We start from the raw sequence: 15,770 nt of genomic DNA on the forward strand, positions 1-15,770 counted from the left end.
GAAAGGCCAGAAGCCAGCACTGTGGTAAAGTTGCCCCAGCATCTCACCTGCCTCAACATCCATTAGCATGGTTTCGAAGGCTGGGATGTAGCTGCTCTCAACTCTCTCCAGCAGCTCCATCATGTTCCTGACCTTCCTCGTTGTCAGCTGGTTGTAAATGCATTCCAGGTCATCACACCTACAGCAACCGAGACACAGAATCACAGAATCAGTTGGTTGGAAGAGACCCTCAAGATCATCGAGTCCAACCATAACCTAACCCCTGGCACTGCCCCGTGTCCCTGAGAATGTCATCTCTGTGACTGTTCAACCCCTCCAGGAATGGTGACTCCACCACTGCCCTGGGCAGCCTGTTCCAATGCTTCACAACCCCTTCTGGGAAGAAATGTTTCCTAATATCCAACCTCAGCCTCCCCTGGCGCAACTTGAGGCCGTTTCCTCTGCTCCTGGCGCTTGTTCCTGGGGAGCAGAGCCCGACCCCCCCTGGCTCCAAGCTCCTTTCAGGCAGTTCAGAGATCAGAAGGTCTCCCCTCAGCTCCTGTTCTCCAGCTGAACCCCCCAGGTCCCTCAGCCGCTCCCATCACACTTGTGCTCCAGCCCCTCACCAGCTCCATTCCCTTCTCTCAACTCACTCCACTACCTCAAGGTCTTTCTTGGCCTGAGGGGCCCAAAACTGATTTGAGGTTTGGCTTCCCCAGCGCTGAGTACAGTGGGACAGTCATTGCCCTGGGCCTGCTGGCCACACTGTTCTTGATGCACACCAGGATGCTGGTGGCCATGTTACCCACCTACACTGGGCCATCAGCTGTCCCCCAACATCATCTGTTTCCCCTGGGCCTGATTCAGGGCTTCCTCCAGCTACACATGGACTGTGGAAATGGGAGAAAGCTGCATGAGGCACAGACAAACCCTACAGGACAGAAAGTGCTGAGTTCAGCATGACAGCAGCTCTGCTACTGACAGAACATCGCTGAAAAAAAGCCATCGTGTTTCTGCAGGCATTAGCAACAGCTCTCCAGCCAGCAGGGCTTTGCCCCGAGTCAGCCTGAACCAGTACAGCACAAAGGTTTTCAAAGGGCAGGAGGAAATACCACTCCCAGGCTCCTGAGCATCAAAGCCCCTCTGGCCCTGACAGATGAACAGCAGCCAGCTGAGATGCACCATTTCCAGACAGCCCCCAGCAGGTGTCCATCAGCAATTACTCCTGTGGATGGCTCCTAGTGAACAGTGACGAAAGAGTGCCCAGAGCGGGTGTGGAGTCTCCTTCTCTGAGACATTCGAACCCGCGTGGACCCACCTGTGTGATCTGCTCTGTGACCCTGCGTGAGCAGGGCTTGGACTGGGGGATCTGCAGAGGGCCCTTCAGCCCAACCAGCCTGGGATCCTGTAAAGGGCATTTCTGAAAAAAGTCCCTTGAGGTGTAGCCCCTGTGGTGGGGCTAAGTTAAAACACAGCCAGCTGCCCAGTGACCTCCCAGGCACTTTGCAGATCATGATGATTTTCTGTGCGGGAGCAATTTTCCTTAGTTGAAGCCTACATGAACCCCAGGTGGCCTGTTCTTCTCAACTCATGGAATTAGCAGCTCCACCACCAGCACTCTCCCTCTACACAAAACCAGCACCACAGGGCACCATGCACTGGCCAGGCTGCTCTGGGTACCTGTTCTTCCAGAACTCCAGCTCCACCTTCGGGTTCGGATTGCTGCCTTGCAGGAGAGGCTCTGAAGACTCTTTCTTCAGTGCCTCCTGGATCTGGTGGCTCCAGTCTATGATGGCCGACTCCATGGCATACACCAGAGATTTATCTATCCGTTCCATGCTGTAGTAAACAGAGTACGTGATTAACTTTGTTGATGTGCATTGCTCAGTTGGATCTACTTCCAATGGCCGTGTGGGCAGCTGGATTTTACAGGGTTTCACATTTCAAAACCACAAAACAATCAAACCCCATAAGATTTTGTCACTGGTTTAATATAGGAATTACACTCTGGAGAAAATGGCTGAATGTCTGCAGCAGTGTGGGCAACAACACTGTTCATAAAGTGAATGGTGGAAATGAAGAGCCAGTCGCCACCTCTCTGCACAGCCAGTCATTGTCACATCAGATCCATTCAGGTTCAGGATCTGACCTGGAGACTCACACATCCAGCAAGATTCTCTCTCCCCATACCATTCTCCCTCAAAATATTCTACATCCCTGCAGTCATTAACTCACTTAATTCAGCAAGAAACACCACCAAGTGGGCTGGGAAGCTGAGGACAGGTCACCCCACTGCCTTGGAAGCAGTAACTTCTCACAAAATCCCACCCGCACCACGTCCTGTCTGAGGAGTGATTCATTCCACTGCACCCACACATCTCCTGGGGTTCCACAGGGGCACGCACGCAGCCCAGACACGATGACAACTTGATGTACAAACGCATCTGCTTCTCTGGACCTTCCAGAACCTGTTATTTTGGGGTGGTACTCACGATTTCTCATTTTCCAGATCAATGTCCTCAATTCCCTCTGAGCCAGCTGGGAGAGGCAGCAAGGTCTTGCCGTCTACTTGGCCAACAACTGTGAAAATGGTACTTTTGAGGTTGTGGACATGACGCACGATGTCTTGTGACACCACTTGTGGCCAGCCCTGATGGTTCTTCTTGTTCGTTAGGATGGGCACGATCACCTACAGCGGGAGTCACGGAAGACCAATGGAGAAAAAAGTGCAGCAGGAGACGGACGGGCCACCAGGCTCTGAGGTCTGTGCTTGGCCAAGCCTGGAGACCCATATTCATTGCTGTCTCAAGCAGTTCCCATGTGAAATAGAGGCAGCTGATGATGAATGGGCATCTCTACAGGCCCACTTTATACAGCAGAACACCCTTTTCCCCAAATCCAAGCAGCCAAGGAGGGTGGAAGCCAGTAGGCAAAGTGAGCAGCCCCATCCCCAGGCTCTCCCAGCCTTTCAAGCCCGCAACTGGAGATGGCCCCATGGGCTGCTGTCCCTTGCCCTCACAACTGTCCCCGGTGCTTGGTCCCCATGTCCCTGCCCATGGGCACAGCCGTCAGGCTGCCCTTTGAGCCTGCCAGGGCTGGGCTGAGCTCAGTGTGCTGCAAGGGAAGGTCTGCTGGTACCCCCTGGGATACACTGGTGGTGAGGGTCCCCCAGGTCCCAGCTGCAGCCCACCAAACAGGAGCTTTGCCTTTATCAGCACTTTTACTGACCCGGCAGCATGGGGTTGTGGGGCTGGTCGGGGTTTGCCCAGATTTGAGCTGCTTTTGGCTTGTTTGAGCTGTGACAGCAACACCGTGTCTGTCACCTATCCTGGCTGGCTCTGCACTGGGACCAGCCTGTGGCAACAGCCTAACAAAGCCAGGTTGTCCCTAGTGACAAACAACAGCCCTTTGTGTTACTGGACTCAGGGTGGGGGTAGGGGAGGGGGGGGAGGTGACTAAAGGCATAAAAATAGCTGCAAATGGACATAAAATTGAAACGGAATAAAGCAGCTCAGCACCTCCATGGTGCTGTCCCAGGATGCTGAAGACTCTTTGGAACTGTGGCTGGCTCTGTAGACCCGAAGAAGACCCGACCAGCCACCTTCGTGCCCAGGGAGCCGTGGGAAGGGGGAGCACAACCCCAGGGAACACACGGGCAGGTGCTGACGAGTTCACCTTCAGCAGTTTTAGCTGCATTATTAGCAAGATGTGTCTCTATTACTTAAAGCATGTGGACTGCTAATGCCAGTGATGTTGTAACCAGGCAAATGATAGCCGTTCATTTTCTTTCTGACTGTTAAAATGATAACTGGACTCAGGATGAAGCCCCAGCCCACAGAGCAGGTGTGTTCCCTTCGGCACCGCAGGAGTGAAGCAACAAGTGGACAAGGTCACCAGCTGTGACCCCTCACTGAATAAAGACAAAGTGTGGGCAGAGGAACACACAACCCCAACCCCAGGAAATTCAAGACCTTTTTCACCTTCACGCAGACCCACCCCATCTGCCTGACCCAGCACCACCGCTGCTTTTGCCTTCAAGTGAAGCTTGAGAGGAAAATAGGATGAAAACCAGGCACAATCTGCTCCCTGCAGAAATACTGCATGTCTGCACAGGGGAGAGCAAAGCCTGCAAACACGCAGCTGGGACGCACAATCCCGGCTCCCAAAGGCATTCAGAAAACAGGATTTAACAGGATCTGCCAAAGTGTTCCTACCCCACCATCTACCCATAGCAGACGGTGCTTGCAATGCTATTGGCCAGCCGTGATGCAAAACCACTGTTTGTGCAGACTTCGCAAGACCACGGGGCTCATCAAAACAAAAGCTCCCCGTATAAATAATGTGTTTTCTCACAAAACCAGGATAACCAGTCTGGCAGCCTGCTCTTGGGAATCCAATCTATCAGTCACCATCTTAATATACCAAACATCATGATCAGAGCTTCTCAAATCCAGCAGCTCCTCTGCTTTCCCATTACAGCCTCATTCCTGAGACTTCTCCAGGTGAGGAGCCATCAGGAATAAACCGAAACAACATTGTCTAGTTCAGGCTAATAACACAGCAAAGCAAAAGCACTCGAACCTCTTGACGATCTCTTTAAGAAAACATCAGCCCACCTGAGATAACCCGACACTGAGCTACAGGAGGCTCCTGAACATCACAAAACACTTTTTCACTATGAGAGTAATCGAGCACTGGCCCAGGTTGCTCAAAGAGGTTGTGAAGTCTCCATCCTTAGAGATAATGAAGAGCTACCTGGACATGGCCCTGGGCAACTGGCTCTGGATGGCCCTGCTTGAGCAGGGGTTTGGAGTAGGTGACCTGCAGATGTCCTCTCCAGCACCTGTGGGTACATCAGTCCCACAAGGACCCCACTGATAGACAGAGCTGATGTGGATCAGCATTCAGGTGGTTTATATGAGTTCTAAAGCCGTCCATGGTACTGCAAAGGGCAGAGTTAAGGGTACAAGTGCATCAGCAGAGAAGGGAGGGAGGCCAAGGAGCCTGTCTGTAGGAGGGGACACCTTCCCCGCTGCCATGTGCGAGGGGCACCCGGTACTCATGGGTGCCAGGGCTCCCTCTGCACCTCCGGGGCTGCCCAGGCCTCACAGGATCCCAGCCTGGTTAGGTTGAAGGGATCTCTGCAGATCCCCCAGTCCAAGCCCTGCTCACGCAGGGTCACAGAGCAGATCACACAGGTGGGTCCAGGCGAGTTTCAATGTCTCAGAGAAGGAGACTCCACACCCGCCCTGGGCAGCCTGGGCCAGGCTCTGCCATCTCCCAGCAAACAAATTTCTCCTCATGTTGAGCCTGCCCCCGTGGCCCCTCATCCTCACCTCCTCCACGAGGGCGGCAAAGTGCCGCAGGGCATCGGCGGGCAGGTCCCCGCAGAGCAGCTCCCCGGGGCCGGCGCCGGGGGCCCGCAGGAAGAACAGCCCCTTGCGGCGGGCGGCGGGGGGCGGCGGGGGCGGCCCCAGCTCCAGCTCCCCGGCCGGGCCCCGCCAGAGCAGCAGCGCCGGCCCCGCCGGCCCCGCCAGGAAGCTCCGCAGCAGCGGCCCCGCCGCCTCCCCGCCTGCCCAGCGCTCCCAGCGCTCCGCCGGCACCCCCAGCCCCCGCGCCGCGCACCGGCACAGCCGCTCGGCGCCGGGCACCGGCTCCACCGCCTGCTCCATCCGGCCGGCACCGGCGGGTGTTGGCGGGGAAGAGCCGCGTTGCCCGGGGGAAGGGACACTGCGAGGAGCCGGGGGCGGGCCGGGGCGGGACCCAGCTCGCCTGGGAGACGCAGCTGCCCCGGGCAACCACGGGTATCAACACAAGCTGGGGATGGAGGGCCTGAGAGCAGCCCTGCGAAGGACTTGGGGGTGCTGGGGGATGCTCCCTCTGGGGGGGGTCTGGATACCACTGGATCCACCTGGGCACCCCCAAAGTGGCTTTTTAGCACTTTTTTTTCTCCTGAAAAAGCAAACACAGTGGGGCTTTCTCCCACCTGGTTTGGCCTTTAGGAAGGGAAGAACAGAAGAAGGGGCCTTGGGGACTAGAACCACTACGCAAACATTTGATTAGGGAGACAGGAGCTAGAGATTTGTCTGTCACTGTGGAAGAGGTGACAGCGGTGTGATCTTTGCCTCCAGACTAATCCCAAAAATATGCCCAAGCTAGAAATGGGTCAAATGGGGAAAGGGAATGGGCCTGGACCACAACGGCAAACTGATTGTTCAGAACTCCCAGGAAAAGGGGGGTACCGATATTTGTTGGTATTAACTGATGTTTTTTCAGGTTGGCCAGAAGCGTTCCCTACCAGGACAGCAAAAGCTTAGGAGGTGACTACAACACTGATACACAAAATAATACCAAGGCTTGGAGGCCCAGCTGTTAGATCCTCTGATTGAGGGCCACATTTTACTGACGAGTATGTGAAGTCTTTTGCAGAAAACTTTGAAACCATAACAGGAAGGTCCATTTCAAGACCCCCTGACTGCTCCCAATATCAGAGAACAGAATGCCTGGATTCGCCATTCTAGAGTGAAGAAAGCCTGCGAAACACCACGGAGGGTAACCCGGGCGCAACCTGGAAAACTCTGTTTTTCACAGTCACCTTTTGGTCCTTCTGGGGGACCAGCCTGGGTGGTGCTTCCCGCATTGGGAAGAAGAAACCCAAAAGAACAAACAAGTAGAATTTTTGGTAGATATGGGGGCAACACTAATGAAAACCTGGACAGAAGAAACTTCAACCCCATGACGGGAGGGGCCTTTTTCTTGTTTTGTTAACTACAGAACCAGCTGCTGCCCCCACCCTGAAGCACGCAGGCTGTTGTCCCACACTGCCAGCACCACCCCCCTTCTTTTAGCAGGATCATTTTATCTGAGCATGGCAGTGGCCCTAAAGGCACTTGCTTTGATAGAGCTGTCCAATAAGGTGTTGAACAAGTCCTCGCAGACACGGAATGATGTAGCATGCTATAGAAATCAGTGCTTCTGTTACTTCGATTAAAGAAGTAATTTCTCTCAATATTCCAAACCAAGATTCTAACAATCCCATGAGTGGACTATCTACACCTGAATTCTCAGCCAATTCTTCTGCTGAAGCTGTGGTTAGACATATATCACCTTTTTCTGCCAACATCGTATCTGGGACCATGTTATTTTCCCATGCCATTCTACTAGTAGCATCTAATTGCTTGGTGATTCATTTAACTGCTTGTCTAGTATAACTTATAAATAAATGTTATTTATCCCGTCTACATTCTTGTTTGTAGTTACCTACCAAAACAAAAAGGACTCAGAACCCGCAGCTAACTTGACTTCTTGCTTTGTGTTCCTTGGGGACTCCTCTGGGGACCCCAATCTAATTGAAATAAACCCTGTCATCAGAGGAAAGCCCTCAACTCCTTTTTCTGTTGCCCTGATGGATCACAGTGTTCAAATGCCAGGGTAAAAGGAATTTCCAATTGTACGACGTCACAGGTACCTTCCCAGTGGGGGATAAAATGGAATGAAGTGTCATCTTCCCACAGTACCACCAAAGATCCACTCAAGAAGCATTTGAGGACATATGAGGACCAACTTCCCGTGTCTCTGCACACCTACTCATGTTCCTAGGAACTTGGTATCATTCCTGCCGCGTCGTGAGAGACAGGCAGTATGATTTTCAATTATTCCTGAAAATGCCAGGGGGATTTTGATATTTTTCCCTGCAAAGCTGGAAACAGTAGGGAGAGAGTATGACACGACTTATTTCTCCACGCCGTAGAGTCTTGGCATAAGGCTAAGACGCACTCCATCCCCTGTCAATCTTCGCTCCACCCCAGAGGGAAGGGTACCACTTGGGCCACAGGCCTTCCTGCCGCACAGGCATAGCAATTGCTCGTTTAGGCTTTGCACCATATATTTGATCCATTCTACCCAGGCATTTGTACCTCCATATATTTTGAACCTTCCCAGGGCATCTTTTCTACTAATGTCTATTTGTGATCCATAAACCCCACTTACTGAATCATCTGCTCTCTGCCTTGCAATTAGCAAAGGGTTGCACTGCAGAGACTCACATCCTGGGAGAGACTGTCCTTTAGATAGGGTCATTTTTCTTTTCAACTCTATAACCGTTCATTGCTCACTGTCCATCCCCTAAACTCTGTGCTCCAAATAACACTGTACCAGGAGGGGCAATGAGAGCACAGCCGGCGGCCTTCCCCGGCCCCAACCACCGCCTGCCCGCCCCAGTCCGCCGCAGCGAGCCCGGCCGCCCATCCCCGCCCAGAGTTCCTCCCCACCCCCCGCCCCGGCCTTTCGCCAGCGAGTTCGCCTCCCCCCCGGGAAGCCGGGGCGTCCCTGCCGGCTCCGTGCCCGGGGTGGACGGGGGTGGACGGCGGGGGGGGGGGGGGACGGGGGGGGGGGGGGGGGCACGCGGGCGTCCCGCGGTTTCTCAGCCCCGCTGTCGGAGGCCTAACCCCCTCACCTGCCCGTGCTGCCGCCTCCCGCGCTTCTTCCTCGGTGGCTCGCTCGCTCGGTCCCTCGGCCCGCTGCCCGCCCCGGCCGCGGGCTGAAGAAGAAACCGACCCCGCCAGCGGCTTTGCCTCCCCCCGGGGAGGCATAGAGACACCGCGTCCCCGTCCCCGTCTCCCCGTCCCGGCCCGCCTGCCTCCCTGCCTACCCGCGCGCGGGGTTCCTCGGCCGATCGGCAAGACGCTCCCGCGCTGGCCTCCCCGCGACCGCCCGCCCGACGGGCTTGACTCCGAGCGACTGACCGTTGGGCACCTGGCGGGGGGCAGGGGGCCGGTTGCCGGGGAAAGCGCGCATGCGCGGCGCGCGCAGTTGCCGACCCCCTCCGGCCCTTCCCGCGGGTGGGCCGGAGGGGGCGGGGGGCAAGGCGAGGGCGGGAGAGACCGCGCTTTGGGGTGCGGGCGGGGGGGGGGGTGTTTGTGCTCGCCGTGCAGTCTGAGCCGGAACACGAAGTGAAATTATACGGCGGCGGCAGGTGCGGGTGGGGGGCACGACGACACCACCACGACCCCGCCGCCCCTGCCGAAATAAACCCCCACCAAAAAAAAAAAAAAACACCGCCACGAAACCCGCATCCCCACGCCACGCGCGAGCCCCGAAACTCCAGACACGGACTCGCCGAGCGTGTGCACGGATCGCGAGGGTCGAAAAGCTCGACTCGTAGAGTCGCGTACACTGTCCCGCAGCGGTCTGGTCCGGTTCGGTTCGGTTCGGTTCAGTTCAGGCCTTTCCCGCCAGTCCGGTGCAGTCCGGTTCAGTTCAGTCCTTTCCCGCTGGTCCGGTGCGGTCCGGTCCGGTTCAGTCCTTGCCCGCCGGTCCCGCTTACTTAGAGTAAGCCTAAAATGCACAGATCTCTCCATAAGGATGGGTTTTATACTCTACTTCCACAATCTGCTGGCAGTACAAAAGAATAAGCGGCAGATCTACTTAGGCTGAGTCACGGTGCTTTGCTCCTAAGACCATGCATACCATGGGAATATTTCAGCTGCATGTCCCACCCCAACCCCAGAGAGCAAGAGCTCCAGGAACAGGTGGAGAAACAGGGAAGGACACTGCAGTGCTTCTGAGAAATAAAGCAAGGACAGAAAGGCAGACGGGCATGCTGTGGAACCTTCTCCTTACCCGACTGTGCTGCTGCCACACATGAAATGACACTGTAGAGCAAGTACTTTTAGCACCTTTTTTGTGTTTCACGTTCCAGGAACCCTTCCCCTGGAGGTCCAGCTGCTGAGGTGGAGACTCAGGACCTGGACCCCATGGCTTCGGGGCAGAGGCTCTGATGGAGAGGAGAGGAGATCAGGGGTTGCACTGGGAAATGTGTCTGCACTGCAGGGGATGTGAGAGAGGTTCCTAAATCCCATCCCCAGCATTTCTGGTAGCAGTTAACTCTTCCTGCCCATGGCTGTGCTGCCTGCAGCTGTGTCTCTGTCCCTGGGTCTGCTCCCTGTCCGTGTCACAGACCCCGTCCCACCCGCTGTGTGCTCAGCTCTGTCCTGCTCACACCGCCTGGCACTGCCCAGGTGTTGCTTTATCCATGCGAGCCACGGAACCTGACACACCAATATGATGTTCACAGAGTTCGCTTTATTGTCGGACCGGGCTGGCTTTATAGCAAAGCTGCCCTGTCCACGCGCCTTACAACAACGTGATTGGTTGTAACTCGTGTCATACAATAACATGATAGGCTGCATGTGCTGTCCACGCGCTCTGCACGCATGTGTCCGGCGATTGCTCACTCATTATTACCTTCTAATGGTGCTCCTTTAGTCTCTTTTGTCTCTGGCTTCACCTCTCAGCCAGGCTGGCGACAACCCCATCCCCCTGGGGCGGGGGGGGCTCTGCCACTACATCTCCCCCTCTTTTATTTAATATTAACAATACGCCATATCATGCTTTAAATACAGTGTGAAATACAGGGTAAGAACATTAAGGCTAATACAATTACAATTAACAAGAACAAACCTGTTTTCAATATTCCTTTTAACCAAACAAGGCATTCACCCCAAAAAACCCAGTATCTTCTGTTATTTTCTTGTTCTGCAAATCTTCTATCTTTTTAACTTTTAAGTTCAAACAACACATACAATCAAACTCTTCATAACTGTGAACATGTCCAATAACAAAAAATTAATTGCTGCTCTGTTTTACAAAGTGGTATTCTCAACATTGGCTACATTCATTGCTTAAAGCGATAACATGTCTGAGGTTAAGGGTTGTCATCACTGCAATGGGTTTCTTCTCTGTTAGCTAGCCAAGGTCTCACCCACTTTGCTGGGATCCATGAATTTTTGTGGTTACCTGTAGAAACACAAGCATATCCCCTTCCCCAGGTTATTAGTGACATAGGACCTTCCCATTGTTGTGTTGTCGGATTAAACACACTAACCTTAGGCACATTTTCGGAAAAATCTTTGACATTTTTGATTTGGTGCATAACAACCGGTTCCATTTCAGTTTCACTTTTAGGATTAAGCCAGTTCAGCACATACAATGCCTTCATCAATACCTCTTCTGGGCTCACACCAATTCCCCCTTGTTTTTTCAAAACAGACAAGAGATTTTTAATGTACGGTGTGCACGCTCAATAATTGCTTGGCCAGTAGAATTATAAGGGATTCCAAACAGGTGCTGTACCTTCCACTGGGTGAGGAAGGCTGCAAGTCTGTCAGAGTGGTATGCAGGACCATTATCTGTTTTGATTTGTGTAGGGACACCCATGACAGCAAAAGCTTGTAGTAAATGACGTTTTACTGCCTTTGCATTTGCTGAGGTCAAGGCTGTAGCCCACAGCGGTCCTGAACAGGTATCTATGGAGACATGAATGTACTTTTGTCGGCCAAATGGTGCAAATTCAGTAATATCAGTTTGCCATAACTGACCTGGCTGCAAGCCCCGAGGATTTACTCCCTTTTGTTGGAGAGGGACTATGCGGGCACAATCAGGACAAGCTGCGATAATGGCTCGAGCTTGTTCCTTTGTAATTGTAAACTGCTTTCGGAGTGCTGCTGAGGATTGATGAAAGAATTCGTGAGCTTGTCTGGCTTGTTCAAAAGGGGATATATCTGCTACTGCCACAAGTTTGTCTATGGTGCTGTTTCCCTCTACTAGACCACCTGGTATGTTAGTATGGCTTTTTATATGCATGATAAATACTGGTGCTGTCCTATAATCTAATACGTTCCACAAATCTAACAATGCTTCAAACAATAAGGAATTGGAAACTCGCTGCAAAAGTGCTCTATGTATTCTTTGTACAATTCCCACAACATAAAGAGAATCTGTTACCAGATTAACTGGAGAGTTATGCCATTTTTGCAATGCTGCTGTCACCGCTCGCAATTCTAAAATTTGAACCGATCCTTCAGCTATGACAATCTGTGAATGCCACTGACCATTCTCAAACCATACAAAGCCTCCTTTGCATGAGCGACTACTCGCATCTGTGAAAATGGTTATAGCATCTAGTGGATGCTCACTAAAAATTGACATAGGCTCTAAGGGGAGGTTGGTCTTAAATATAGGATGTGGTGGATAATGATTGTCCACCTGCACCGGAATCCGGGCAAGAGCTGAGGCAAGATCGTCATGTTTGAGAAGGATCTGTTCAAACAAATTGAGGGAAATAGGGATCACAATTTTAGCAACATATAGTCCAGACAATGTCAGAAATCTGCTTAGTCCTTTCACTATCACTTGGGCAATGGCTTCCCACCTCTGAATGATGGTTTTTTGTTTTTGGCTGTTTAAAAATATCCATTCTAATATTACCAATGGATCCTTTTCTTCCGTGCTCCACTGGGCCAAAAGTCCTGCCACTTCCTTATTGGTATTATAGACATAGAGAGTAACAGGCAATTCTGATCTTACCCGCTGAGCAGTATTCTGTGAAACTTTTCTTGCAATCTGCTCAAGCGCTTTCTGTGCTTCTGGTGTGAGGCACCGTGGTTCTTGGGGGTCTCGTCCCCCACGGAGGAGACTAAACAGCGGTTGCAAATCTGTATTTGTAATACCCACAACATTTCTTATCCACTGTAAGTCCCCTACTAACTTCATTGCATCGTGAAGGGTTGCTATCTTTGCTTTCACAGTAAGCTTCTGAGGTCTAATCATGGCCTGAGTTAGTTCATATCCTAAATATTTCCATGGTGCGGTTTGCTGTACCTTTTCTGGTGCCACAACCAGACCCCATTGACCTAATTGCTTTGTCAACTGAGTTATTATGTCCTTACTAATTTTCTCTTTATTGCACAAAAGGATATCATCCATATAATGATAGATGATCATCTGAGGGTGTTGTTGCCTGAATGATTTTAAAGCCAAATCTACATACCATTGGCAAATAGTAGGAGAATTTTTCATTCCCTGAGGTAGCACTACCCAATGATATCTTTTTGTGGGAGCTTGATGATTAAGCACTGGAACAGTAAAGGCAAATTTTTCACAATCCTCTGGGTGTAAAGGAATCGTGAAAAAACAATCCTTCAGATCAATGACAGTTATATCCCAATCTTTTGGAAGCATGGTTGGGGTAGGAAGACCTGGTTGTAGTGCCCCCATATCTTTCATTACTGCATTAATTGCCCTGAGGTCCTGTAACAAACGCCACTTCCCTGATTTCTTCTGGATAGTAAAAACAGGTGTATTCCACGGGCTGGTGGAAGGGACCAAATGTCGGAGACTGAGTTGCTCTTCAACCAGCTCCTCTAAATGTGCGAGCTTTTCTTTTGGTAATGGCCATTGATCCACCCAGACAGGATCATTTGTTTCCCAACTCAGCTTCATACATGGCCGGGTGTCGCTCGCTGCAATGGCCATTATTAAAAAGGTGACTGCATAACTATTCCCCACTGAGACATCACATCCCTTCCCAATAATGCAATTGTTGTGTTTAGAACATAAGGTCGTACCCATGCCTCTAAGCCCTCGCCCTCCTCCCTTATCTTAACCATATGTGTGCTGATGTGGGTGGGAGTGGCCCCCCCTATCCCCACTACCATGGTATTTACTGCTTCTAAAGGCCAACACAAAGGCCAGTCAGTGCGAGAGATAATCGTCACATCTGCGCCTGAATCTAAAAGCATTCTTTTCCTCTTAATCTCACTGCCAGGCCCAATAATGGAAACTACCCTAGATGGTTTGTCCAAAGTCAGTTTTTCCGTGAAAGCAACCACAGGGGCTCCAGTAGAACCAAAACCTTTCTGACCTCTTTCTGTATTTAAAGCCTTTGGAACACATGCGTTAAAAGGTACCAATTGTGCTATACGGGTCCCCTGTTTAATAGTCACAGGGGGTGTTAAGACTTGCAACATAATACCTATGGGTCCAACATAATCAGAGTCTATTAATCCTGGCAAAACAAACAACCCCTGTCTTGAAGCAGAAGAACGACCTATTAAAAGTGCACTCAATCCATACCCTAGGGGCCCTGTTACTGTAGATGGAACTACATGTACAGACCGGTCTGTTATTGTGACGTCTGTTCCCACGGCCAGATCGACGCCTGCGCTTCCTGAGGTTGCTGCCCTGAGCTCGGACAAGCAACCATGGCTGTTCCCCCTCTCGGCTGGTATTGTGGTGTCATCGCGCCCCAGCCCCTGGCGCTGGTCCTCCCGTTTCCCGGCAGCGGTGTCCCATCTTTTTTAAATCTTGATCGACACTCCACTACTCGGTGTCCATACTTATCACACCGACTGCACGTGCCATCAAAGCGCAAATTATTGAGAGGGGCTGGTGACTGACTAGTGCCATTACTAGGTCCCCCTCTCCGAGTATACTGAGGGCAATTTCTTCTAATATGTCCTGTTTGTCCACAAGTAAAACATGCTAGGCCGCGAGAAGAAGGGCTTCGACCTTTCATTGCAGGCTTAAGTGCTGCAGCCAAGGCCGCAGCGTGGGCTTGAGCATGTATTTTTGCTTTTTCTACCTCCAGTTGCATAATTGGTACCCGTGTGCAAGCTTCCACCATCTCTGCTAAAGAAGCACTTTTTCCCAAACCGGCTAGTATCTGTTGGCATTGGGTGTTTGCATTCATCATAGCCAAATCTTTCCCCACAGCAGCTTTTGCCTCTGGAGTCAAGTTAGGACAGGCATCTATAGCTTCTTTCAAACGATCTACAAACTTCATATATGGTTCCCCAGGATCCTGCTTTATTGTAGAATAGGGTGGCACAGGGTTACCTATATTTGGCAATTCTTTCACTGCTGCCAAGGCAAGCCCTTGCGTTTGCTGCAAAATCCTTGGATGAAGTGCTGCCTGAGTAGCACCATCCGCATATTGCCCACGACCCAGTAACTGGTCCATGCTCGCTAACCGCAACGGATCATCAGCTGGTAAACGAACATTTTCTAATACTGCCAATTCCACTTTCCCCTGCCACGTGTCCAAGAACAGCAAATACCCCGTTGGAGGAAGCAATAACTCCATCAATGCCCTAATATCTGTTTGAGTTAGTACTTGCCCCTTGAAAAATGAATTGATTAGCTGCATCACATGCTTATTATCCATACCATATTGCATAACTGCACTTTGCAATTGCTTAACCGTTTTCCAATCAAAAGGCGACCACTGCCTTTGTCCTCTATTATCTATGTGCACTGGCATTGCTGTAATACTACCAGGTAACATGATCCCTTCAATAGTTGCATCTCTGATTACCCCTTGCCAACGTTGCCCTGCATTATAAGAATGATCTCGAGGAATATCTCTACCCTGATGCACAGGGGCAGCACCCAAATTATCATTATTATCACTGCTATACAATTCCCTTGTGTTTCCCTGTGGATCAGTAAGTCGACGCATATTTGCAAACCGATCTGCTAACCCAGTCTCCAGCCCTTTTCCATATCGCGCTCTCAAATATTCATCTGCTTCTCTTACAGACCACATCCCATCTTCAACACATTGTCTAGCCCATTTTTGTATTCGCTCCCTTTTGATACGGAGCTCCTCCGGAGTGAGGTCTAATTCCACCCCCTCCCTTTCCTGTTTTCCCCGTTTTTCACATTCCCTGCCAATTGCCTCCAGCCCGTCCTTAATTGCATCTGACGCCTTTTTATATGCTATTAACCGCGAAGTTTTACTGTTACCGCCATCTAGTCGTTTCATAGCTTCTAGAACTTCTTGCATCTGGCTCTCCTGCCGTCTCAGTAAGTCCTTCAGGCTCTGCACGTGGCTCTCCTCCTGGCAGTCAGGGCGATTCTGCGGTGCTCCGTCCTGGTGTTCCATCGGGTCCTCCGGCAAAGGCACGTCGGCTGGATTAACTTGTCCTGGCTTGTTGAAACTTGCCGGTTGC

At 51.5% G+C, this 15,770-nt stretch overlaps 1 pseudogene; it reads right to left on the reverse strand.

The window, feature by feature from the left end:
- The window catches only part of LOC136113000 (dynein axonemal heavy chain 9-like), a 76,176-nt pseudogene extending 67,259 nt beyond the window's left edge, over window positions 1-8,917 (reverse strand).
- Window positions 8,918-15,770: the final 6,853 nt, after the last annotated feature.

Source organism: Patagioenas fasciata, unplaced genomic scaffold (assembly GCF_037038585.1).
Source record: "Patagioenas fasciata isolate bPatFas1 unplaced genomic scaffold, bPatFas1.hap1 Unplaced_17, whole genome shotgun sequence".
NCBI lineage: Eukaryota > Metazoa > Chordata > Aves > Columbiformes > Columbidae > Patagioenas > Patagioenas fasciata.